Source organism: Equus asinus, chromosome 16 (assembly GCF_041296235.1).
Source record: "Equus asinus isolate D_3611 breed Donkey chromosome 16, EquAss-T2T_v2, whole genome shotgun sequence".
Lineage (NCBI taxonomy): Eukaryota > Metazoa > Chordata > Mammalia > Perissodactyla > Equidae > Equus > Equus asinus.
The window spans coordinates 4,159,326-4,186,619 of NC_091805.1; the positions used below are offsets into that span (position 1 = coordinate 4,159,326).

The 27,294-nt window shown below is 46.2% G+C and overlaps 1 long non-coding RNA gene across 7 annotated transcripts in view; it reads left to right on the forward strand.

Annotated features, from left to right (window-relative positions):
• Nucleotides 1-16,705, forward strand: part of LOC123277628 (uncharacterized) — a 38,290-nt gene extending 21,585 nt beyond the window's left edge. For 3 of the 7 annotated variants that reach the window (XR_011494785.1, XR_011494787.1, XR_011494788.1), the window contains exon 4: nucleotides 437-576. This is a non-coding gene — a long non-coding RNA (uncharacterized lncRNA). Of the gene's footprint in view, nucleotides 1-436 lie in introns of all 7 variants that reach the window. The other 4 variants (XR_011494786.1, XR_011494784.1, XR_011494790.1 and 1 more) reach the window with 4 other exon arrangements.
• The last annotated feature ends 10,589 nt before the right edge of the window (nucleotides 16,706-27,294 follow it).

Here is a 27,294-nt window from a genome sequence, read left to right on the forward strand (position 1 = left end):
ATGCTTTTCCCTCAAACTCTCTAATGACTAGCTCCCTCATCTCCTTCAGGTCTCTGATCACATGTCACCTCATCGGTGAGCCCTTCTCTGACTATCTAATTAAAATAGCAACCCCTTCACAATCCTACGCCCCTTCCTGGCTCTATTTTTCTCCATAGCACTTACCTCGCATGATTAAAAGAGTTTGTTTCTATATGTATCCTCTGTCATCTTTGATTAGAATATAATTGACACCAGGCCAGGAAATTTTGTGAGCTGCCCTATCCTTCGTGTACAGTAGTGACTGGCACATAGTGAGCGCCATTAATGTTAAATGGAAGGAAAGAAGGAAGGAAGGAAAAAAGGAAGGAATAAAATTGATATAACCACACAAATCATCTAAAAGTTGGTAGAAGCCATGTGAGGACACCACTAAACCTTTCTCTTTCTGATGCAGATCCCTATTTCAGAAGACCGTGTAAAGTCTTGATGAAGGTCAAGCATCTAACCTCTTCCAAGTCAAGAAACTTGCAAAACGGTCTCACCAAAATTGGAATTTTTAAGTTAAAGTCAGAAAACATATTTACAAACTGCTTTCTTAGATCAGACACCATGTTATGTGCCATCACATACGTCATCTCGTTTGCTCCTCCCAGCGACATCTGTGAAACAGGGGTAACCATCCCTATTTGGTGAGCAAAGAGACTGAAGTCCAAAGAAGGTGCCTAACATCACATACACAACGGGAACTGTGGAATTTAAATCCAGATTTGTCGGGCAGCAACAAACAGAGGACAGACTTCAAAGCTGGATGAGGGGAGAGTGGCCAAATTCCCTCACTAGTTGACAGTGGAAATAAGAATAAAAGTAAAGAATCCTATTATAGAGGACAGAGTAAGGAATTACTCCTACTATGCATGGCTTCGATGCTCACTATCACGGGTACCCAGTCCAGGGAGATACCATCTTCTTACAATGGGGGGCATATTTTACCTTTACAAAGTCTGTTGTGGACTGAATATTTGTGTCCCCCTCCCTCAAATTCATATGCGAAGCCCTACACCCGGTGTGATGAACTTTGGAAGGTAATTAGGTTTAGATGAGGTTGTGAGAGTGGAGCCTCCATGATGGGATTGGCGTCCTTATAAAAAGAGGAAGAGACGTCAGCACTCTCTCTGCCATGTGAGGACACCACATGAGGGGAGAAGGTGGCCATTTGCAAGGCAAGAAGAGAGCTCTCACCGGAAACCGAATTGGCCAGCACCCTGACCTTGGACTTCTCAGCCTCCAGAACTGGAAGGAAGAAATGTCTGTTGTGTAAGCCGCTCAGGGTGTGGTATCTTGTTACTGCAGCCCTAGAAAATAAGACAGAGTCTCCGAAGCATGCAGCCACACGGCATCAGAAACTTTCTCTTAGAAGACAAATCTATTCTTACAATAGCAAGCCAACTAATAAAAAAGGAACGATGGAATTTGAAAATCATCAGTGGATGCTCAAACTAGTAGACGAATGTGGGATGAGGAAGAGAATATTTACATAGTCCCAAAAAACTTCCCTACAAATTATCTATTAGTTACAAAAGAAAAATAGGATCTTTGCAGCAGAGAAATCTGGCGGACGCCAAGTCCAAGTCAGCCTCTCCGGTCTTCAGACAAAACAGTATCACATGCTCCCTCATATGATGCACCGAGAAGGAGACACCACCACGTCTATGGAATTCCTGCCAAAAACGTGTGACCTGAACGTAATCATGAGGCAAGCCAGACAAGCCCAAGTTGAAGGATATTCTACCAAAAAATTGTCCTGTATTCTTAAAAAATGTGAAGTTAGAGAAAATCACAGAAAGGCTGAGGAACTCTTCCTGATCCAAGAAGGTTAAAGGGACGTGACAACTAAATGCAATGCATGATCTGAGACTGGATTCTGGCCAGGGAAAATAAAATAGCTAAAAAGGACATTACTGGGACAATTGCACATGGACCATCTGCTAGATAATAGTATTGTATCAATGTTAAAGTTCTTGTGTTGATCATTTTGTGGTAGTTATATAAGAAAATATCCTTTTCTCAGCAAAGGACATGCTGAAGTTTTTGGGGGTCTTCTAATGTGGGATGTCTCCAGTTTACTCTCAAAAGTGTCAGAAAAGGGGCCAGTCCTGTGGCCTAGTGGTTAAGTTCGATGCACTCCACTTCAGTGGCCTGGGTTCAGTTTCCAGGTGTGGACCTACACCACTTGGTGGCCATGCTGTGGGAGTGACCCACATACAAAATAGAGGAAGATGGGCACAGATGTTAGCTCAGGGCCAATCTTCCTCAGCAAGAAAAGAGGGATATTGGCAACAGATGTTAGCTCAGGGCTGATCTTCCTCAGAAAAAAATAAACAGTGTCAGAAAACAAATCATACACACATATCACAGCAAAGGAGAGACAGAGAGAAAAAATGATAAAGAAAATGGACCAAATTGTAATCCATTAGTGATGCTGGGTAAGGGGGACACAGGAGTTGCTTGTAATATTCTCACAAATTTCTTCTAGATTTGAAATTGCATCAAAATTAAAAATTACAGGGGCTGGTCTGGTGGCATAGTGGTTAAGTTTGCATGCTCCACTTTGGCGTCCTGGGGTTTGCTGGTTTGGATCCCGGGTGTGGATCATGCACCGCTTGTCAAGCCATGCTGTGGCGGGTGTCCCACATATAAAGTAGAGGAAGATGGGCACAGATGTTAGGTAATGGCTAATCTTCCTCAAAAAAGAAAAAATAAAAATTGCAAAAATGTGCTTTTAATTTTAAACAGAGACCCTCTCTCAATGATGTTAATCTGCTGGGGCAACACTTCAGGTAATTACCATAGGTCTTTCTTTCAGGTATTTGAATTATTTTGCAAACCAAAATAAGAAACTCAGGAGAGTTCCAGAACTGCATAGCACTAATTTCTATTGGAAATGTAATCTACTCTTTTTCTCTAAGTGCCCATCAGACATTGCCTGAGTACTGGTCATTTTTCAGAAGTAGTTGTTTACAGTGAGTCCTTTTGCAAAACAGAACATTTTATTATTCCAATTTCGTAAATGGAGACAAAATGTATGCAAAGACTAAAGGCTGAAAGAAACGCAGTGAATCTACTCAAAATCATTTCAAACGACTTGGCTTCATTTTCTTTCTTTCTTTTTTTTTTTTAAAGATTGGCACTTGAGCTAACATCTGTTGCCAATCTTCTTTTCCTCCTTCTCCTCCTCCTTCTCTCCTCCTCCTTCTCCCCCTCCCGCCCCAAAGCCCCCCAGCACATAGTTGTGTATTCTAGTTGTGAGTGCCTCTGGTTGTGCTATGTGGGACGCCACCTCAGCATGGCCTGGCAAGTGGTGCCATGACCAAACCCAGGATCCGAACCAGCGAAACCCTGGGCCGCCAAAGCGGGGCACACGAATTTAAGGGCACAGCCACGGGGCCGGCCCTTGGCTTCATTTTCTTAATCTTGATGTTAGTTTCATAAGCATTCCATCTGTGAAGCCTGAGTGGCAGCAGGATTGTTTGGGAGAAGACCATGGGTATTTATTTTCTTATGAAATATTCATGAGTTAGAAATCACGTGTCGTTACCATCTCTTCAGTTTCTTCATTTATCAGTTTCCTAAAGCGTCTTTTTCCACTCTCCACTTCTCCACATTAGATTGTCTACCACTGTTTATCGAGTACCTTCTAGGCACTATGAAAATATACAAGACGACTGGGACAGGAGTCTCTGTGGCAGAGACCACTAGTTGCCTGTTCAACATCCATTCCTTCCTCAGAAACAGAATACTCTTATTGCTGGGTGAATCAGTGTATTCAGCTATAAAATATTTCCCGGCCTTCTTTGCGGGTGTGGTGGCCAGTGAGCTATAAATAGAAGTCGTAAGGTGAGGCTTCGGGGAAAGGTCTGTCAACTTCGACTGGGAGGCCTACCCTTTCCCCTTCATCCTTTCCTCCATCTTGCGTGGGACACGAATATGATGGCTGGACTTCCAGACACCATCCTGTAAACACAAGGGTGAGGCCCACTCCCTGGGGATGGCAGAGGGGAGAGCTAAAAGAGGCAAGGACTACGATGCTACAGTCCACCTTATCAGTCTTGGCCTGCTGTTCCCTGGACTCCTATTAGTGAGTGAAAAACCAACTTATTGACGCCATCATCACTCTGGAGGTCTGCAGCCAGCAGCTGAAGGCAATTCCTGAACTACATCATCCCTGATTTTAAGAACTCAAAGGAGAGAAGACTGGTGCATGCAAAACACTCGGAGAACACTTCTAGGTTGTATAGTTAACAGACAGCATAGATGGAAAGAGTAAGAACTTCAGAATCAGTCACCCCCGCGGTTCAGTCCTCAGCTTAGCAGTTTAGGATGTGTGACCTTGGGCAAATTATCTAACCTTCCTGAATCTTTTGTAAAATGAGGAAGACAATAATTACCTTGTGTAGTTGTAATGTGAAGTACAGATAAGGGGCCCGGCACTTAGCAGGTGCTCAAATAAAGGAGAGTACTCGTTCACAAGCAATCCAAACTCACGAGGGATGAACTCTACGTGGGTTGAAACTGTCAGGGGAGCCTTAGAGAATAAGTTGGATTTTGTTGGCAGTGAAGGTTGAAAATGTTCAGGGTGGCTAAAGGGGAAAGGTCTCGCACGTGGATCCAGGGAAAGGCCAGTACAGCCTAGGTAAAGACATGGGGGTTGGCTGAATATAATGTACTTGAGAATCACAAGGAAATCAAGACAACTGGTACTGGAGAGTTGGGGAAAATAGTGTGGGTGAGATGAGGGCAGCAGAGATGGGGTGGGATCAGGTTGAAAGCCAAAGAGAAGAAATGTGACTTGTTATGACAGGGCACAGGAGAATCCCTAAGTTTTATAAGAAAGGAACGATCAGAACAGACAGAATAAAAGCTCACCACACTAAGGTGTTCCGTTATCCTAAGTGATTTTCTTTTAGAACAAGCGACAAGGAAATGACTCAGAGTGCCAAATGGAAGGAGAGTGTCTAACCCAAAAAAGTAGCCATTATTTTAATGGAAAGATTGCCTAACAGCAAACATTAATCTAGTTGTTAGGAAGGTGTTGTGGGGCAGCTTGAGTCCATACAAGCTTTCTTCCTGTGGTTTTTTTGTATAAAATGAAGACTTTTGGCATTTGGTAAAGGTGTTTTTCACTAAAAAAATTGAATCAAGCCAATTAGACAAAATATGCTTCTCTGTACAAACCATAAAACACTATCAGAAACTTACCCATTTCGATTCTAATGGTATCTTTTTCTCTATATCATTTTGAAAATCTGCTTAGTAATACCATTTGTTTCCAGCAAATATTCCAGAACTTTCTCAAGGTAAAAGTTAAGGGGTCCATTAACCAATCTCCCTACCCTCTGGCTTTCACAGAATCACCACATTACACAGTGAAGTTCAATTATTATTGCTTCTTATATGTTGGGATGGAAACTGGGCAACTAAGCCAGCTGTCAGACTTCCTGCAGGCCGGTACTTACCAGATAGCGCCGCCCACACATTCCAGTTTGAGAATTCTTCTCTCCCTTCTCATAGTCGGAAACAGAGTACGTATTAGGAACTATAAACAAATGGGTATGAAGCTTGGCTGAGTAGTTACATCACCGAGATGTCATGGAAAAGGCACAAACTTGGCGTGAGAAGACTTGGCCTTGAGTCCTGACTCTACAAGTAAGATGGGAGATGTTGGGCCAGTCAGACTTCCTGGACCTCAGGCTCCTTTCCTGTAAAATAAGGATCATAACCTCTTCCTATCAAGAAGTCCTTCCCCAGGAGGATTGCATAAAATTAGGTGAGAAAGCGCTCCGTAAGGCTTAAAGAACTGAAAATTGTGATGCTTTCCGCAGGCTCCTGGAGTGCCTACCCACGATGTCCCTTCTTTGGGAAGAATCCCCATCACACGCTTCCAAAGGGTGGACCCAGGAAGCCATATCTGAAATGGCCATAATGATAATTTAAAAACGAAAGCTATAGTTTGGGACGATGAAAAAGTTTTGAGGATGGATAGTGGTGACGGCTGCACAATAATGTGAATGTACTTAATGTCACTCAGTTGTACACTTAAAAATGGTTAAAATCATAAATTTAATGCTATGCATATTTTCCCATAATACAAAATTTCTTTAAAAATTAAGAGCTAACACACATTGAGGACTTCTCATGTGTTCTTCTTATAGGCCTTGACAAGGGTTATTTTATTTCATGCTCCCGATAATCTCCTGCAGTAGGTGCCAGTGTTATCCTCATTTCACAGATGAGCAAATAGAGACTCAGAGAAGCTCAGGAACCAACTCAAGCGCACGTGGCTGGTAAGCGGAAGAGTTCAATTCGAACTATGCAGACTCCAGAGCCCGGCCCCCCACCAGGAGGAAAGAACAGCTCGCAGGGCCAGGGGAGCTGGGCTAATCAGACTCTTGCTCAAGAATCTCGTATAAGACGTACCGATTCTGGTCAGACAGTGGTTGGCTCTGTGCTCTTGTGATGCAGACCTGGGGCCTCTGCCTCCAAGGCAAGTCGAAGCCAGGCGTGAGCCAAAGTTATAAGGGAACCAGGAGCAGGCAGAGAAAGGCAGTCGAGAGAAAACAGCAGACCAGGGAGAGGGGATGGAGAGTGTGGGCAACGATCCAGTTCCTGCGTGTGTCTCACACTCCGTAACTTTGTGATTGTCCTATATGCTTAGCAACAAAACCCCTTTTACTTAGGCTGCTCCAGTGAGCTGTGTAATTTGCAACCAAATGAGTTCTAATTATTCTAATAAAATATTTTGAGAGCGAAGAGAAGCTGTGTATGCAAAAATATCTAGAGCACGGCTCTTTATAATAATTAAGCATGGGAAGGGAATAATACCTTATACTATGTTTATCCAGTGGAATATAATGTAATCATGAAAATGCAGAAATAGGAAAACTGTATGTCAGTGGAATAATTACAATAGGGAAAATAAATCGAAATCTGTGATGGCAGGAAGGAGGTGTGTGTGTGTTCCTTATTGTTCAAAAGTTGCACGAAATTTTTGAGAAAAGTTTGAGGGCTCTCAAAATCCCTTTTCTTAAAATTCTGATAGGATTATCAAGTCTCAGAACCGGAAATAATTTTAGAAGTCATTTAGTATAGTTTTCCATTTCGCAGATTCTGAACACCCTTCGTGAGGAGAAGCCCTCCCTCCAGTAGGAAGTAACTACAGGTGGCTGCCACCCTCTGCCTGACACCTCTGGGGACAGAAGTGCCAAAGTTGCTCCTCTCCTCGGTTTATCACAAGGATCTCCCTTTTGTGACATCTGCAGTTTCTCCTCCTTCGTTCTAGTTCTCTCTGTTGGGGTCAAGTAGATCCTTCCTTTCCCCCGATACTTCCATTTATTGCCGCAGCGGGCAACTTCTCTGAAAGAGCCTTCACTGTCGTCTGAGCCTCTGCTCCTTCTCCACTGGCAAATATTTGGAAATTCATTCTTGGAGCATCATGGACCACAAGCTTCTCTCTGAGTGGAAAATTATTGCCAGTGTCGCAGGGAAAACACACATACACACACAAATGAAGAGAAAGAGAAAAAGAGAAGACCACTGGAGGGCAGCAGGGCCAACCCCAAATGGAAAACCCAGCGAGGGGCCATGACGGGAGCCCTGACTGTGAGGTGAGCCCGGCTCCCCTTCCCCAGCACAGCTTCTGTCCCTTTGTCTCTGGAACAGGTGACGCCATAACCACAGCTGCGTCATATCTCAGCATCCCAGCAGCCAGACTCAAAATAAATGAAAGGACCTCTCAGTCAAGTTTGGAAAAAGCAGGTACTTTGGATAATGACTCTTCAGTCTCCATTTAAAGCTGTGAGGCAGAACGTCTGGGAGAACCCTGGGGGTAAGTGCTGCCCGACAGGGGGAGTCAGCGCAGACGCAGCGTGTCTTTGACAGGAAGAGAGAAGTTTCACACACTTCAGTGACAAAGAGGGAGGGGAAACAGGAGCAGCTCCAGAAAACATAAGAGATACAAAAAATCAAAAATATGGACAAGACACCTAACCACTGGGCCTGACAAGACCTTCCCTCATGAACACATTATACACGTCACGCACCCCCCTCCACACACACACACAATAGGAAGGCAAATCTGAAGTCTGCTCTCTTTGGAATTTTCACGGCAAATCTGGGTTTGGGCAAAAGTGAAGACTTCCCAGGGGTGGGAACACATCCCAGGGGGCGGCCTCTCTCCCTGTTTGAGCCAAGGTTGCTCTACGCTTGTTGGAGCCCTTCACAGTTATCTGGACACCAGAATCCTTCTTCACGTTCAGGCGTTTCCATCACTGCTGGATCTTCTTATCCACTCTAACTTAAAAGTGATGGAAGTGTCCCTTTTTGTTCCCTGCACTCTTCTGCTCTTTCAGGAAACAATGGTTATTTAGAGGGTGCTCACAGAGGGAAAGCAGGAAGGGAGTAATATAAACACAACAAGGAAATGCCTGTTACTTTCCTGTGATTTCTCGGAGGCCCGGGGGCTAAGGGTCTTCTAGACTTTCAGGATATATTTTAAAGAAAGGCCTGAATTTCAGGTGCTGCAATCTTTGCTCACAAGAGCCAGATAAGACAGTGCTGCTCGGCTGCTGTAAGACTCTTCACCACTCCTCACGTGACTCCTGGGTACTCTGATGAGCGATGGGTCGTTTTCAAAGCACGCCTGCATCAGCCTTCAGGAGGCTTCTCTCCGGGCATCCTGGATCGGCACACATTTGTGAACGTACACACCAGGGGATGAAGACTGACTGAAGGGAGTTCCTTCCAACCTCTGCAGACAGGCGCAGCCAGCCATCGAGGTCATCTTCCCTTCAGATGTCCCACTTTCAGGATCACAGAATTCACACGTTAAACACTGAGCCTGGCAACAGCCAGCCTTCCACTTCCCTCCTCAATGAGGGACACGCGAGAACCCACAGAGACAGGCTGGACACACAGGCCCTGCTCCTCCAGGAAAACGATTTCAGTCATTGTTCTCAGCCCCAAATGCCACACTCGGAACCTAGAATCTAGCTAACCTAACACACATTATAATCCTAATCAAACCGGAATCGGCATCGGTTTGATCGACCCAGGAATCCCTTGTAAGCCGCCTCGGTGAAACCAGTGTGGCCCAGTGGGTTAAAATTCTAGGTGCCGCCGTGCCTAAGAAGGAAGGAGAGTGCCACAGGAGGGAAGACCGGCGGGCATGAGGCAGGAGGCCGCACAAAATCAGTAACGCATTTTCAGCAAGGGGTGGGTTCGGGGAAGCGGGGAGAGAAAGAAACAAAATGGGCCAATAATTGAATGTCAGAGCTAGAAGAGGGCATTCACAGCCATTCCGGGATCTCCAACAAAAAGCTTTTCCTGGATGCGCAGACACGCACAATACTGTGAACTCTTCAGGTGACAGCTCTGGCTCATACACCTGGTCCCCATGCCTTTTGCACACAAGGCCCAGGAGGCATCTGGACAGCACAGAGCAAAATGAAAGGCTGATGTCCCCTCCACAGGACTCCATTAAAACACAAAGTTTCTCTACGACAAAGGCATGTTTTCCATTTTTCTGCTTTAGAAAGTCAGTGATGCTGGAGAGTGTCTAGCAGAATCTGTCCCTAAGGAATGAGTGCAAAAAGGGAGCACGTGGCTCAGGGACGTCCCTTCAGAGAGCAGATGGAAGGACTGGCTTGAGACCCCCCCCTCCATTTCAGACACACACACACATGTCCAGATTTGGGTTGTGGTGGATAGGCTATTGCCAGGCTACTCCATATTGAAATATTGTCCTCCTGAAACCTCACGGAGACCACAGGCCCTCAGATCTCCTCCCTGACCCAGAACTGTCCCCCAACACGGCCGGAATGAGATTCTCCCAGCAACAGGATGCCACGCCCTTCCACAGCCAAATCATCTACCACCACCATTTTTATGTGCATCATCCTCCCACATGGGCTCAATTCCTTCTTTGAAGAGACGGAAGTCACTGTGGCCTGTCAGGGTCCAGAGAGGTACCACATGCCTGTAAAATCTGCAGACATGCTCCATGGAGGCAAAGGGGCCAATCTGCTTGACATTCTGCTCGTAGCTCTGCGGGCTCGAGGGACGGCCGGGATTCTCCTGGAGCACCAGGAAGGGTATCATACTGTGGGGATGCTCTGCGGCCCGGGGACAACAGCCTTGCTCTGGCTGCAGGCCTGACTCCTGCCTTATGCTGTTTTTCCTTCTCATCATCCTTCTATGTGCTCTTTTCTTCATTCTGATCAGGGACTCCACCGTCGTCATCTTCCAATGCTTCGAACTTGCTCATCTCACTGCTGTCGTTGCCACTGCCTCTTGGAGTGAGTGTGTCACTTCCTACAGCACGATATTCAGGGCTGGCATCCTGCGTGTGTGCACTGAACAACAGGGCTGTGTGCTCAGAGGGGCCCGTGCTGGGGTTAATGCTCTGTTGTCATCATCTTGAAATTCTCAGTAATTTTTTGAACAAGGGGGCCCATTTTTTCATTTTGCATTGGACCCCATGAATTATGTAGCTAGTCCCGAAGATATTTCAAATAGCTTCATGTGAAACATCCCCATTCATTTGGACATTCTCTTTATATGAGCCAAATGTGGGTCTTTCCACCATCCTGGTTGCTCTTCTCTGACTTTTGTTCCCAGAACTCACCAGACTCTACAAGTGACCTCGTCAGGGTGTAGGAGACGGAGGCCTCGAACACTGTGGTTATAAAGGCTCCTAAGATTGTAAGGGTATTTTTAGGAAGAGAAAATTATTGTTTACTATGTGATGGGCATTATGTTGAGGACATCACGGGCGTTATCTTATTTAATCCTTACAACCACCCTCCCTCCTCATTAAGAAAGCTTTATGCCCAGTTTGCAGATAAGGAAAGTGTGGCTTGGAGCACTGCATCACTTACTTGAGACCATGCAGTTCCAGGTGGCACAGAACTCAGACCCGGTCTGACCGCCTCCTGCGCGGTGCTCTGCTGTGGTTTCTCTGGGGTTTTGGAGGCACTCACTATTGGGGGCCTACAGCAGGACCTACTGACCTATTAACCGACTCTCATCCTACTGTCAGCTCCCCTGATCAGGACGATTCAGCTGGGAAGGCCCCTCTGGATGCTGACTGAGCTACTCCCATGTGGCCATTTCCTTCTCCAGGTTCAAGCTCTCTGAGTGTTCCTGAAGTCCCCCCACTCCAAGCTGAGCCTTAGTTCCCGATTGCTGGTGTAACAACTGGCCACAAACTTAGTGGCTTAAAACCATACAAATTTATTATCTTACAGTTCTGGAGGTCTGGAGTCTGAAATGGACCTTACGGGGCTAGAATGAAGGTGTCAGCAGGAGGCCTCTCTTCTCCAGGCTCTAGGTGACAATCCATCCTATGCCTTTTCCATCTTCTAGAGTTTGCCTGCATCCCTTGGCTTGTGGCCATGTCACTCCAACCTCTGCTTCTGTGGTCATGTCTCCTCTGACTTGGACTCTCCTGTCTCCTTCTTATAAGAACCCTGTGATTACCTGGACCACTTGGATAACCCCAGTAATCTACCCATTTTAAGGCCAGCAGATGAGGAACCTTAATCTCATCTGCAACGATAATTCCCTTTTGCCACGTAATGTAACACATTCACGGGGTCCGGGGATTAAGACGTGGACATCTTTGGGGGCCCATTATTCTGCCCAGCACAGCCTCCATACCCGGCCCTCACACACACACGTGCACACACACACGCGCGCACAGCTCCTCATGTGACCTAGATTCCAGGACCTTCTCCACCCCGCTCACCTACCTGTGATGCATCCTGGTTGTTCTTTGTTCCGTCAACAAACATTTATAGAGCACCGATAGCATGCTCAGCATTTGCCAGGGGCAGAGGAACCAAGAAAAAAACATAGTCCCTGCCCTGAAAGAGCTCACATTCTAGTGGAGCTCACTGAAAAATCATGAAAGACAAGAAAATACGGCAACTCCTGGGAGAAAAGGAGCACAGGAGGTGAAGGGGCACTCGGGACGTGGGTGTGGGGTGAGGAGGGTATGCAAAGTCCTACCTCACTGCTCCTGTTCCTATCACAGACCCACAAAGTCACGACAGCACAACCCATCGTGAAAAGGGAGCATCAAGTCTGACTTGGGCGTCCCTAAAGTGTCACTGCCCAGCGATGCCAGGCACGGCTGGGAGGCTCAGGGACTGGGAAGTGCAGGAACATTGGGGCCCCCGGCTGTGCTCCCCAAGACCTTGCTTCTGAACGGGGTCAGTGGCAGCCAGCAGGAGCTCCTCAGCTAGTGGAGGAGGACCCCTGCCAAGTGGAACAAGCTATTACAGTGCTGGGGGCGGGGGTTCCTCCCAGGTTGGGGGTCCTCGCATGTCCTTCAGTCTGACCCTGACCTAAAAGAAGGTCTTGTTTGGAAAGTTGAAAAGGACAGAAATTGTTAAATATACAAAGATGCAGCTTTATTCCTCTCAAATGTGGAGTCTGAGGAAGGACAGAACTTGTAAGCTTTGAAAGGTTAATGTTTGTTTCAGAGGCTGTATCACAGTCCAGGTCCCTGGATGTCCTGGTGACTGACCTTTGTCCCTCACCTGATGGCATTTCGTCATCCTTATCACAAGAAACCCAGAAGCTGTCATCTGAGTCTACGTCCGTGTGCACAGACATCGCTCAGGAACCAGGCGCCTTGTTTCCAGCTCTGTACTGAACTCTACTGTCTCCTTTCAGAAACACAAGCAAATATGTGCATATATATAGATTTTTTCATTTTCCTGTTTAACCTTTCTAGTTATGAGAAGCCAGGTTTCTTACTTAAAAAAATAACACACATTCACACACAGACTTTCCAGTGGCACATAACCAAAAAGGTACTTAGATGAGACTTGAATTCATGTTAAGCCAGGTGACTGGGAAATCACTAGCGTCGGGACAGCCTTTCCTGGTGGCCAAAGGTGCCCTTGAGCATTCAACTGCGCTCCTCACAACTACCTTGTGAAACAGCTGTCCTTCATAGGGGTCTGTCAAGCCCTAGGGCCTTTCAAATGCAGAGCTCCCTTCTGAGAACACTGACTGAAGGGGTACTTTTCATTTTTCACCGTGCAGAATAAAACAAATTCTGCCCCAGGTCTACAGAGGACTCAAGCAGGGGTCGGTTGTGCTCTCTGCTTTTAGTCCCATGTCTGTACGTGGCCATCAGCCTCAGCCTGAATATCTCCATCGACATGAGCATCACCTCCAGGGTAGCCTCCATCTTTGACTGGTTCCGACAGATGGCCAGACAGAAGCATCTATAGATTCTCCTAGTGCATCTGCAAGACGACAACCCCTTCAAGGGGTTTGGTGTGGCCCCTTACAGTTTCTCTCTACTGGAAATAGCCAACCAACCCAATCAGATCGTTTCTCCTGGATAATATGAATGACGGGGGGTCACAAAAAAGGTGGATCATTGGTTCTAATGTCTTTCCCTCCAAATAAGGCACAAGGCTGCTGTTTATGGCCCTCCTTGACATACCAGGACTTGGAGTTACTTTGTGGCTAAAGAAGACATTGTTTTGCAATAAGCCTCGATTGATGAAGGGAATGTGGATGCTTCTCCTTCTTGGAACTTGAAAAAGTCAAACTAACATCAAGGTATAATTATTATGCTCATTATAAAGCTCAGGATATGTAGTCTCAGATCAAGCAATCCACATGATCTCTTGGCTAGGAAGTGGCACAGCTAGCCTCTGTAACCATGGCTATAGACTTTAATTAATGAAAAAAATTAATTAAAACTAAATAAAAATTTTTAAATTTTAATGTATGGACTTTAGATAATAAACAAAAACAAAAACCTATAGCACTACTGGGATGAATCTTCAGGGAATTAAGCTGAATGGAAAAAAGTCAATTCCAAAAGGCCACATACTGTATGATCCTATTTATATAATATTTTTGAAACGTCAAAATTTTGGGAAAGGAGGACAGACTAATGGTTGCCAGAGGTTAGAGACAGGGACGGGGGCGGGGTCAGCAGCTTTGATTCTGAGCTGGGTGGCGTGGAGATGGCTGCTCCTGCTCACTGGCCAAGGGCACAGCAAGCTCTAAGTCCACTGTTCTTTACTGAGCCAACCCACAGGAAAGCCGCCGCTTCCAGGGCAGTTTCTCAGCTTACTGTCCACCCTGGAGAAATTAAGTGTAGTTGTAAGTTTTTAAAATGGTTAGTGTGACATGAGGATTAATACACAGGTATTCGTCTGGGGAAAAAGAACGTTAACAGCAGCTTGGCGCTGCAGAGTCAACTGGGCTTTCCAGTGACTGCGAAGATTGATGACAACCTGCAAGCCATCGCATCTGTTTTGTGGAAAGTCAGAGCAACCAGATGGCTTGGGAAGTAGAGCTTGAAAACAAGAGCAGTTCCAGCTTGGTCTAGCTCAGTTCTTTCTCAGCTGGCAGCTGTTCACAGCCAATAGGCCAATGGCAAGGGCAGAGATGTACAAGAATTCGGCAGACAGTGCAAGAGAGGAGTAGCAGTGCAAGAGCAGCACTGACGGCTTGAACGGACGGTGTCCAGGGTCTGCTCCGTAAAGACTGTGAGGCTCAGAGCAAGTCTCTTCAGCTCTCTGAGTTCCTCATTCCCCATTTGTAAAACAAGGCAATGAACCCTTGCCCAGCCTACACTCCCAGGTCATTGGGAGGAACAAATGGAATAGTGTAAGTAAAAAGTATTTTGTGAACACTTACGTTCTAGGCAAACACAAAGATTAGTCAGTGATCTGGCAAGACAGTAATCCGGCAAGATTCCTACCAGTGGTCCCTAAATAAATAATTTCTGTAGCCATGATGTGGCAAGTAAGTTAATTCAGTCTGCAGGCTGGCGGGTCCACAGCCCTCAAGTGAGCGTCACTAAATGATCAGGTGCTGAACTCACCATGATTTCACACATGGGGTCCTACAACCAGGGAGGAAGGGAGCACGAGCAGCCCCATCGGAGCCCAGCTCTAACTTCTGCCGCCTTCCTAAACTCACTTCTGTGGCCGATTTTGGCTCAAAACTATGAATACAGGAGGCCTTTAATAATGAATGATCATCTAATTTTGTAGGTTTTTTTTCCTCCTTTTCCACTTTGTAATTTGGCAAGTGACTAAGTTTGGACAATGCTGGACAGGAGAGGGGAGACTATCACGGGGGTGACAGTCCAGCCAGACACCCTCTGGGAGAGAGGCCATTAGAGCTGAGCTGAAAACCTTTCCTGAGAAACGGCATAGCGTGGTGGAAAGCATGTTGTCCCTGGACCCAGGTTGCTGTGTGAGTAATCAAGCTTTATCCTTTCTGAGCCACGGTTTCCTCACCTTAAAATGGAAATGACAACAGGGCCCTCCTCATGGAATTGTCCTGAGGACTAAGTGAGATAAACAGATATGGAACAGCTGGCACAGAGTAGAAACAGAATAATTCGGATCCTTCCTCTTTTCCTTCTTAGAAGAATAGGAAGAAGACATCATAACTCCTCTAAAATATCTTCCTGGGCATGTTTTTCAGAGAGAACGAGAACAGGAGCCTTGGACAGCTAAGCTTACCTTCTTTGTAGCTCCTGGAAATGTACCTTATCAAGCTTGAGATTTAGAGTCAGACAGATTCATACCCACGCTCCACAATTACAGCTACGTGATCTTCAGCACATTAGTTAATCTTTCCTGATTCCAGCTCAAGTGGAAAGTAGAGTTTAGCAATGTCTACAAATGTGACTTAGAAAGTTGATAGGAAGTATGAGTCTAGCACAGTGTCTTGGACAGAGTCTGAATGCAATAAATGGTTGTTCTTATCCTGTCTTGGGGGTGGCAGAAGGAGTCACAGAGCAGAGGAGGACAGAGTACCCATGGACATCGCTATTACTTTTCATAATGGTCAGTAATCCTTAGTCCCATCTGCACAGTACTTTCTTCCCACCAGAGTTCTACAATGGTCCATACTAAAGGACTCTGGGGATGTGGATGAGCCAAGTGGGTGGTGTGATTGCCAAAAAACAATGGCTGCAACCCCAACATCACACCTGGAGGACTGGGCAGCACATTAAGTCGGACGTGAGCCAGATGGAGAGCATGTCAAAGGGAGCAAGCAGGATGGGAAAATGACTGGAAAGATGCCACACGGGGAATGTCTGAGGGACTAGGACAAGAGAAACCTAAGAATGAGTACAAATGAACCAATATTTGAAGGGCTGATATGTGAGAGGATGATTTCATTTATTCTGTCATTCCCCGGAGGGCAGAAAGACCAATGGGTACAAATTACCTGGGGATAAATTTCAGCTCAATACAAAGAATTTTTTGACGATGCAACCATCCAATGACAACCCAGCTGTCAATCAAGGGAACAGGCTGTCCAGTGAAGGAGGACCTGAGTCCCAGAATCTGGCATGGAGCGTTGGGGGAGGGGGTGGATGGACGGTAGCTAAGCTAGACTCCCAAGTCCCTTACAACTCTGAAGTTCTATCCCATGAGCAGCCCACAGCTGCCTCAACAGAAGGGAGTCATCTAAGTGAGCCTTCTCCTTCGCTGGGTGATAAATCTTGGGGGCATGGCAACAGGAGAGAAGAGAAAGGTACCTTATTTACCTTCACACGAGCTATAGTTACTACTGCAGATGAGACAGCCAATACCTGTCTTCAACAAATACATCCCGCTTATCTACTCTAAGGAGGGCACCTGAAGCGCCCAACCAACCTCTTTTTTGCATTAAATTTTTCATTCCTACAATATAGTGGAGAAAGGAAGCTATTTTACCACTAACATTCAACAACTGACTTTGAAGCAAAAAATAACTGCTTCCAATTCTTTAAGACCACAAACCTCAGTTTCCTTATCTGTAAAATGAGAGTGATAGTGATATTTACCTACAAGGACTGTTCATTAATTCAACAAATATTTGAACACCTATTATGTACCAGCCCTGGTTCTACTTGCTGGGGGCTTATCTCATTGAGCCAAAAGGCACACAGTCCTTATGGAGCTTACGTCCATGGGGAGAGGCACAAGAAACACAGCAAGTGCCCTGAAGTGTTGGCGGGAACACAGGAGGTAAGGGCGCTGTGAGACAAAAAGCAGGACAGGGACAGACAGGGGAGGGGGTTCTCTGGAAGGATAAAGTAAGAGAAGAAGGGTAAAAATCAGAGCATGGACAGGCTCAGCACAACGTCTTCAACCAACGTCAGCTGATTCTCCCATGAGGCCTTCTGAGCTTGCAGGACCTGTCGTTAAATGCCTCATCCCACTCGAAGTTAATGAACAGCTACCGTGTGTTCAAAGCCAAAACCCTAAGGAAGTGGATCCGGGTAGTGTTTTCAGGTAGAAGAGAATCAATGAAAATGTCATGACGCTTGAGTTCTGGCATTGTCTCCCTTGTGCAAGGATGCTGCGAAGAATCTGTAGGAAATTTAGAAACTCGGGCATTGGAGCTTGAACTGAGTAACGCCAGGTAAGTGACCTGACTTTCCCAAGCCTTGATTTTCCCCCCATTTGACCAGGGAGGGTGTGACACTTGGCAGTAACACATGTCAAGCCCCAAGAGCACAGCAGGTACAGTCTACTTACATTACTATTATCACTGTCCAAACAAACTCATCCGAACTCTCAGAGATTTTCAGTGTGCGCAGCATGAAAAAACAAGGCGGTATTCCTCAGGAGGGAACATTCCACAATGATGTGTTGCTAGGAGTTGGACTAAGGTCACTTGTTATGAGAACAAACCAGGAAAACATGAGGAAGCGTTCAACTGATTAAGTGCTCAGTCCATGCCTAGCCTTGCTAACGCCTTGGCTGCAGTCTTCAGAGCTCCAGAAGACGCAAATAAAGACACTGATTCACTCATAACAGTTCTTTGTATGAATCTGAGGGCTTAGCCAAAAAGCAGTCCAACGGGATTTACGAGGTGTGCCTCCCTGCCCAGGGCCTGTGCGTCGAGGAGAGGCACCGGGCTCCCTGGAAGCAGCCCTGCTCCCCGGGGACCTCGGCAGCACCGGCCCTCTGCCGCTTGCCACTCTGAGAGTCTTGGGAAATGAGAATTTAATTTGCTCTGTGTGGAACTTCTTCTCGTGGGGACAGCTTTACAAGGAAGGAGCTCTTTCTGCTTTCCCAGAGGGGAAAAAGCAGAACTCACATCCCACGTCTGCAAGTTCTGTAGTAAATGAAAGCTCTGGGGCATTTACTGGTGTTACTGCCTTTCCCACCAGCCGTCCCCAAGATGAGTGGAGCTATTTGTAGACTTGGAAGTCCCCACTCCCTCTAGATAGCACAGTGACCCCTTCTCTCTATTAGAGGGTTTGTGTCCAACGACCTGTGCCTTCTGGGCATAGCTATGACCACCTGGCACTTCAAAAGGAGGAAAGAGGCATCAGGGACATGGGTGTTGGCTTTGCTGGATCTCAGTCAGTGCTTCTCAAACTATCTGTGCTGAGGGACCAGTCTGTTCTTATTTGCAATACATCAGGGACTGATGCTTTTATAAAAGACAATAAATATTAATTGCTAGAAATTTCTTTAAAGACATAAAATGCAAGCCAATGTTTTTATTACTGGATTCAACAGACATAAAAGTATTTTGTCAAATTGCTATAAAAATTCTAAATGTTTACTCACAACTTCCATACTTAATCTTACAATGGACTGCAGCACTGACCGAAGTCACTCTTTAGCCATGAATATTTACTTGAAAAAAGACACAAAGCCAACTTACCCGGTTCCCCAAGAAATAAGATGATATATTGAGCACGGCAGTCAGCACATAGTCATCACTCACTAAATATTAGCTATTACTTTGGCTGTTCCCTCCAGGCCCAGAGAACAGGAGAACATTAACCAGGAGGCTGAGACGCAGGACCTAGTTCCACTGTTCCTACCGGCCTTAGACAAGTGTCTTCATTGTTCTGGGTTTTAGCTCCAAAGTTTACAACACATAATGAAATGATCTAGAATCTAGTATCTAACTTCTAGATCAACGACTTATGAACTAGAATCTAGAATCTAAGATCTACATCGTGAAATGTGAACTTAACTGAAACCCAGAGTGAAAAACACACTTGTGTCTCAGTACGCACACGCACACTCACACAGGCAGCTGCCCGGTTTCCCAAGGCAATATTGTCCTTGCCACATGCTACACTCCGATAGTTTGCATCCTGTTTTTTCAAATGCTGGTCAGGACACATTTAATCGATTTCAAACCTACAGTTTGAAAAACGTTGGAGCCAATGATTTCCAGGGTTCCCTTCCTTGATAGCATACTGATGGGATTTACAACTAGGAAGTCGGTTCCGGTTCCTGTCAGTCCTGTACAACTTGATTTCTAAATAGGACTGATGTTATTCAAGCCAAGGGCATCTAAAAGTTTTTGAGTTTTTTAAGTCAGCTGGCTCCACATTGGTACGCTCTAGTGAATCTACTGGTCAGAAAGCAGAATGGTCAAAGACGCTGTCTCATGGCCTCCCTCCACTGGGTATAACCTTGAGGTGTCCTTGATAAACCCTTACCTACCCTCATGCAAGTTTCCTTCAGATAAATGTGCCAGGAGATAGTAATGCGGGAACTTCCTTATTGGATTTCGCTGTTTCACTCAATTGCCTTCTGCTTCCTGGAGAAGCAGAGGGGACAGTAGGGGAAGTCAACAGGCCACTGGAAGTGTCGAGACTCAGTTGGTATTCCCATTCCTGCACGGGTTAGAAGCAGCAGGTGAGGGGCTTACTAGGGAAAGACACAGGGGCATGAACCTTCTATCAGAAGGGATATTTTATAGTCCTCTTATCCTTTTCACAAGTAATCCTAACTATTTTGAATTTCAACTCAGTGAAGAATACGACATGAGATTTTATTTCCAGTACCCTATTTTTCTGCTCTAACCTCTCCTTTCCTCGAGTAGTAAGAACATCTCAGATGGACCTCTCCCCAGCTTCTGTGGCTGAACGTCCCGTTTTGATGAAGACTTTAACCCCACTTTCAACACAGGGCCCTGCCCCTTCTCCAGCTGAGGTGAGCCCGTGCCTCCAGGGGCCGGGGCGGAGCGCGGTGGTCTCTCCACCACTCCCTCCTCCCCTGCTGGCTCTCCTGTTGTTTCCTTTCATGACCATCCACAGTGAATCTGGGAGCTGGTTCTGCTGAAACGACATTCTCCAAAAAAGCTCTGCATGAGCACGATGGCTCACCCCATCGTGATGTTCCAGAAGGCTTGCTACGTGGACCAGCCCACTGGCCAGAGGCCCATCCTTCAGGATGGCGTCCATCTCCCCACTAGCCCCTGAGAGGGCATCTGTTAATTCTTGGTTGAGAGGTTGGGTCCACTCCTAGGTTGGGGTGGGGGTGCTCTCCTGTGGGGCGCTAGTCAGAAAGCTCACGTCCCAACGCACCTCCTATGGGCTTGCTTGAGACCATGGCATCGAGAAACCTCACATCCGTGTCCCACTAAATACGGCAGCTCTTCCTCCCTCCCTTGCCCCTATTCCTGCTCTCAGCGTCACAGGGCCTGGCATGGGGAGCTCCTTACGGGTTGGCAGCTCACCAATCTTCAGAGAAAAGATGATCTCCAAGTTGAACGGCCCCTCTCTCTGACGGAGGTCCCTCCAGAGGTGGCATCTCTGTCTCCTGCAGCGCTCTCATGTGGGTGATGGAGGGGGGCAATTGGAGAGCTGGCTCTGCTGAAATGACACCTTTTGAAAAAGCTCTGCAGGAAAACGCTGGCCACAGAGCTGTAGTTCTCTGACCAAAAAAAAAAAAGTGGGGATTTTAAACACCTTGTTTTTAGCTGTGGGCTCTTCTCACCCATTCTTAGAAAACAGGAAAGACGCCACTCGGCGTGTCCCACCACGTTAGGCTTCTACTGTGAGCCACGTGCTGGGCTGTGTCAGGCTGTGAATACGGCAGCGGGGGGAGCCACGGGCCCTGCCCTCGCGGACTCACCATCCAGGGAGACATTAAACACACCACCACACACACTTTCACCTACATAACTCAACTGCGACAAGTGCTCCGAAGGAAGAGCAGTGCCAGGAGAGAGGACACAGCTGGGGGCCTCAGGGGAGGGGTCTCAGAAACTGAAGGTAGGAGAGAACCAGATGAAGGGAATGGTAGGGTGTCCCAGACACCTGATGCAGAAAGAGGTTTGATTCCCTAGACCAAGGATGGGCCCAGAGAGGTGGGTGGGAACCAGAAGCCCGGGGCCTGGTGGGGCAGGTTAAGGACAGTAGTCTTGATCCCAAGAGTAAAGGAAGCCAGCAGGGGTTTTAAAAGAAAGTGGTGCCAAGATCAAATTTGCATTTTAAAAGGTAATTATAGCTGCACAGCCTAGAAGGCATCAGGAGGCCGAGTAGATGCGGAGGAAGGGTGTGTGGTGGTGAGTTTTAAAGCACTTTCACATCTGCCGAGTCTCATGCCCTTTCAAAGCCTCACCTACTAACCAACATCCAAGAGCCAAGCTGGAGTGATGTATATTGACTTGGTTTCTTACGCTTTCCTGCTCTGTCCTCCCAGCCTTGCTCTTCCACTTACCAGCTGCACGGCATGGGGACCCTCTGTGAGCCACCTCAGGTTTTTTTTGTTTTGTTTTGTTTTTTTGCTTTTTTGCTGAGGAAGATTCGCCCTGAGCTAACATCCGTGCCAATCTTCCTGTACTTTTTTTTCTTTTTTTTTCGTATGTGGGCTGCCAGAACAGCATGGCTAACAGAGCAGTGTAGGTCTGCACCTGGCAACCAAACGTAGGCCAGTGAAGTGGAGCATGCTGAACTTAACCACCAGGCCACCAGGACTGGCTCACCAGGTTCTTCATTATGAAACGTGGAGAACTCTTCTGCTCCTTGAAGATCTGACTTAGGATGAAATGAGTGGCTGATACACAGGCACTCACCAAATATTGACTCATCTCAAGCAAATAATCCTGTCAACTAAAAAAAAAAGGAAAAAGGAAAGAGGAAAGTCCTCTTCTGGCTATTTGATCCAATTACTTAAACAAAAGTCTACATAGACACATTCTGCAAAGGACTGCCCAAAATGCACTGACTAAACAGTGGCAAGTTTTACGGTATCAGCACAGTGATTTTAGGATAATTTCACACCTGATAGGTGAGTCAGGATTTTCATAGAAATCAGCGAATGATAATAAATGAGGATTGCAAAGACTTAAGTCGAGATGCAACACTTCACATTACACGAGTAGAGGTTTGCATTAAAAGTCTGTAATGCCCTTCCCATAAAAAAGGGTGTTTACATTCCTAATTCCAAGAAATCGAGTCCTTATCAGCATTACTCCGAGAATTTCTGCTTTCCCAGAGGATCTAAACCTGTATCCTAACAAGAATATCACATATTGTATTCTAGAAAGGGGCCAACAGATGTTCCTCTGCTTCTCCGTGTGACGCCCATGACAGACGCCGACGGCTGAGCACAGGCGGACGAGGATGGGCGGTCAGAGCACGCCCTTCTGTGCAGTCCACACGCAGCCTCGGAAGTCTCCTTGGCAAAGTGCTCCAGGCAGCTACCCCTAACTGACCCTAAGATATTCCTGGTCCGAAGATACTCATTTTCAAAGTGAAAAAACAAAAAACAAAAAGACAAGGAATGGGAGTCTAAGTCGTATGGCTGGAGTTTCATTTACAAAGACAGCAGCAGCAAATGAAAACAACTTTCCCACCAACCAAACTGGAACTGTTCTGTCTCCCCGCTTTTTAACATCACCATCCATCCCCTCCTCATTGCGTGGAAAACTACAGTAACAGCCCAAATGCATAAAGCAAGATGGAACCAGCTTACTTTACCCTGCTCACACTTAACGAAGAATCGTGTGCTGAAAGATGAACTTCACTGGTGACAGTGAGAACGAGCTACGTTAGACGAGGACAGCCCGTGTAAATATTAACACAGTTCTAAGGAAGCAAGTTTTAGGAGAAAAAAAAATCCCCTATGTGAAGCATAGAAACACAAGGCACTTGTCTCAAAAAGGCAATTGATCTGGAAAAACTAAATCAGTTTAAGAAAGGTATAGACAAATTTGTGGCACATTTATAATTGGCTGGTTATTGAGAGAAGCTAAAAATGTACTAGGCATAGCAAAATAATTGCAACTGGAGTGGCAGGGACAAAAATTCGCTCTCAGCTCCAACCATGTGTGGGGGGAAAACAACAGAATGCTACATGGGACCTGGCGGCGGCTATTGCTACAACTAAAAGCTGATTCCAAAGCACGACCCCCACCGAAGGCTTGGTGACATAGACAGGGTCCACAGATGAATGCTTCCCACCCACGGCCAATAAAACACATGATGCCTTAGAGAAGGTTCACGCTATTTCTAGTCTCTATGCTTGTTCTTTCCTTATTTTCAAATTTAAACATAATGAATAGAAAAATCTTTCACGACTGAAAGCAAGCCCTAGTGTGCTCCTTTTAAGGAAGCTGGTAATACTTGAGTTGCAAGTCCAATTAGGATGTTTTTTAAAACTTTATTTGAAAATACTGATGTTGTCCTTTGGTTTCAGACATTGCATTTCTGTATTTTGAGAATAAGAAACAGTATGCTACATCTGAAAAGCTGCTTTAGTCATCAAAGTGGTCTTACATACACATACGCTTGTATATATATTTATATATATGTGTATATATATTTATAACTTCATATAATACATATGTGTACATATAACTTCATCTTTACCATGACTCCAAAGTGGTGGGCACAGGAGGCAACTGGAGAACAGAGGTCCAGTGAGTCACCCAATTTCACCAGAAAAGGCATAAAGCCAGCAAGAGATGCCCCATGACGTTCCTTTTCCTCTTTTGTGGTGAGGAAGATTATCTCTGACATAACATCTGTTACCAATCCTCCTCTTTGTGCTTGAGGAAGACTGACGCTGAGTTAACATCTGTGCCAATCTTCCTCTACTTCACATGGGATGCCACCACAACACGGAGTGATGAGCAATGCTAGTTCTGTGCCCAGGATCCTAACCCACGACCCTGAGGCGACCGAAGTGGAGCATGCAAACTTAACCAATATGCCACCAGGCTGGCCCCCTTTCGTGACTTCTTCTTGAGGCTTTTTCTGATTCTGCTTTTAGTACTGTCACTGTTATTATACTCAGCTTTCTTTATATTTTACAAAACTTCAAAGCTATGCTATGTCAGAAACTCTGGAAATATGTCTAACAGTCTACAGATTAGAGAATTTTAAATGCATAAAGACACGGGAATTACATCTTAAGTGCTTACTTGAAATCACAGTTATCTTCACACTAAAGACTGTCTCAAGACGAGAGCAATCTAAATCCTGTTGTTGGCTGCAACAGTGCTACTACCCGGGAATGCTTTTTTTTCGTGGTAAAATATACATACAATTTACCATTTTAGCCATTTTTAAGCGTATAGTTCTGCGGCACTAAGTACATTCATGCTGCTGTGCAACCATTGCCATCCATCTCAATGTTTTCATTTTCCCCCAATAACTGTGTCCCCATTAAACGTGCACTTCCCACTTCCCCCTCTCTCCAGCCACAGGCAACCACCATTCCACTCTCTGGCCCAATACAGTTGACAACTCCAGGAACCTCATGCAAGAGGAATCACACAATATTTGTTCTTTTGTGTCTGGCTTCTCTCACTTGGCATCTCGTCAGGGTTCATCCATGTTGTAGCATGTGTCAGAATTTCCTTCCTTCTGAAGGCTGAATAATTTACATTTTGCTTATCCATTCATCCATTGATGGACGCTCTGGTTGCCTCTACCTTTCCGCTGTGGTGAGTAATGCCACCGTGAACATGGGTGTACAAATATCTGTTTGGAGTCCCTTCATTCGGGTATAGAACCAGAGGTGGAATTGCTGGATCACATGATCCTTCTATGTTTAATTCCATTCTTCCCATTCTCACATACCCAAACCAAAGCACGCGATGAATACCCCAATGAAACACACATTGTGTGTGTTTTAAACAAAGCAGTGGAAATCAGATTTCTCTTGCATCGCCTCTCACCTAACCTGTTGGTACGCCTTACACCGATGAACTGCCTCAAGGACGCCAACGACCTCCAGCCTAGGCAAGCCTTCCGGAGCCCTGGCCTCAAGCTTTCCTGCTGACAGGAGGCGGGACTGAGTGCGCCTCCATCTGCAGAAACGCAGGGGTTGTTCCCCACTCCGCCCACCACTTGACTCTGCAGCATCCCACAGGCTTGGGTGTGGAGCCTGGGGTCAGGGCCGGCTAAGTACAAAACCTGAATTTTTATGAAACTAGTAACGGGAAAACAGGAAGATCGGGGAAGGTGCTGAAATTCTCACCAAGGCCAACGATTGCACAACACATCCCTCCCTGGAGTACTTTTTTTTCCACCTGCTATAACACTAAAACTTAGGAGTGTTTCAAGTTACTGGAGAATTCACCAATCCCAGAACTTTCCCCTCTCAGAAGTTCTTCCAGGGTTTCCATCAGAAATTCCTTTTCTGTTTAAAGGAGCAGAAAACGCTGAGAAATTTCAGGCCTGGTGGTATAACATGGAACAGGGCAGAGCCACCCATCCCTGTTATTAATCACTGTCCAGCCTGAAGTTTAGAGAAATTCTGAATGTACGAAGGCACGGGAAGGTCCTGGGCTATCACGTGGTCACTGCCACGTGGAAAACAATGATCCAGGGCCAAGAAGGTGTGGCTCAAGTGGTCACTCCTAGGAATGGTCCCTCTTCGGGTAGAGAAGGGGAGGGAAGAGAGGCTACAGAGAATTGTGTGAAGGGGCGACCACACACAGTGACCAGGAACACCTGAGCTCATACGTGAAGGGCAGACTGATCTTCTCCGGATGGGGAGGCAGGCTGGGCTTCTCTACTCGCCTCCAGTCCCTTTTCCTTCACTCTCTTGGTAACACAAATGGCCCAAGTCTGAGATCTCGACCAGGCTGCATTGATTTGGGGTAAGGTTTCTGAACATTAAAAGGTCATACATAGGGTTTTCCCTTCCCTGGCTCTTCTAGGCCTGCGGTAGGCAGGTCCAAGCAGGGCCTGAGCTCAGCTCAGCTTGCTTTGGGTTCCTACAGTCATCAGCCATCCACGGGGCGGTAAGGCTCCCAGATACAGACATGAGTTTGGGAAGAGGGGAGAGGTCTCTGTTTAGGCATTGAGCCTAAACCACAGGAAATTACCTAAGCCTTGCAGGGGACTGTGATCTAACACAGACTGAGGTCACGCACCTTGATTCCCGTCTGCCGCTGCTCCACGAGCACGGCTTCCTGAGGTGTCTGAAGGGAGGACAGACGCGGGACATCCTGGGTTCTCTAATCACCTCACCCCCACCCCAACAGTACTCTCTGGAGCAGGATGCGGGCTGAAGACGGCATGCTCTGTTCATTTCCTAGTCTTCTATGCAAACCCGACGTAGGGTTGGCATGTACGGCTTCATGTCCCTGATATCAATTTGTTCGAGATGTCATTGCAGAGTGGTCCTTAACTGCTTGATACAATTATTTACGTTTTATTTTCATGTAAAGGTAACAGCAGCAGCCATAACATGGGTATTCAACTATTTTTTGAATTAGACTAGACTCTAAGTATTTTTTACGTTCCTGAAAGAAACAGGACATGTCCCCATGCATTCCTTAAACACAAAGATGCCACTTTATTCGTGCAATAATATCAATATTGTTCAACATGCAGGGCTTTTTTCTCTCCCCATTTCAGTTGAATTTAATTTTGAACAGCTAATTTTAACAAGTGTCGAGCTGTTCTAAACAGGTTACCTTTTACATTTACAAAAATGGCCCACATTTCTCTGAATATCATTCCAGAAATACTAATTCACACGTAGTACTTACCTAATATCAGTCTCCTAAAAGTTCCGAAGATCTCAATATACGTCTGCTCACTACAGCAGTCTTCACACTCCTGTGCACACAACTAGCCAAGTCCTCTTTATCCCCATGTTACAAAACACGGCAAAGACGGGGGGAATAAACTCCCTATGCTCTAGGGGAGGCACAATATGGAAATAGGGTAGGAAGGGCCCGCGCCCCGTTTCACACACCTCTTTCACCTCTGTCTTCCTTTCCCGCACCATGGGACTCCCGTGACAGAAGGCAAGTTGGCTGCCATCCTTCAGTTATCACAGTACTGTACCTTTAGAACTGACAGCATCAGCACTGTGATAACTGAGCCAGGGCAGCCTGTCAGTCACTGTGTTGGCCGGCGGCATCCTTTCTGGGCAGCTGCACGAGTCCCTCCGAAGGCTCCCCATGAAGTGAAGGACAACAAGATGCGCTTCTGGTTCGGGATGTCAGGAAGCAGAAGAAAGAATAGGGTCACAGCCCAGCAAGGGGTGA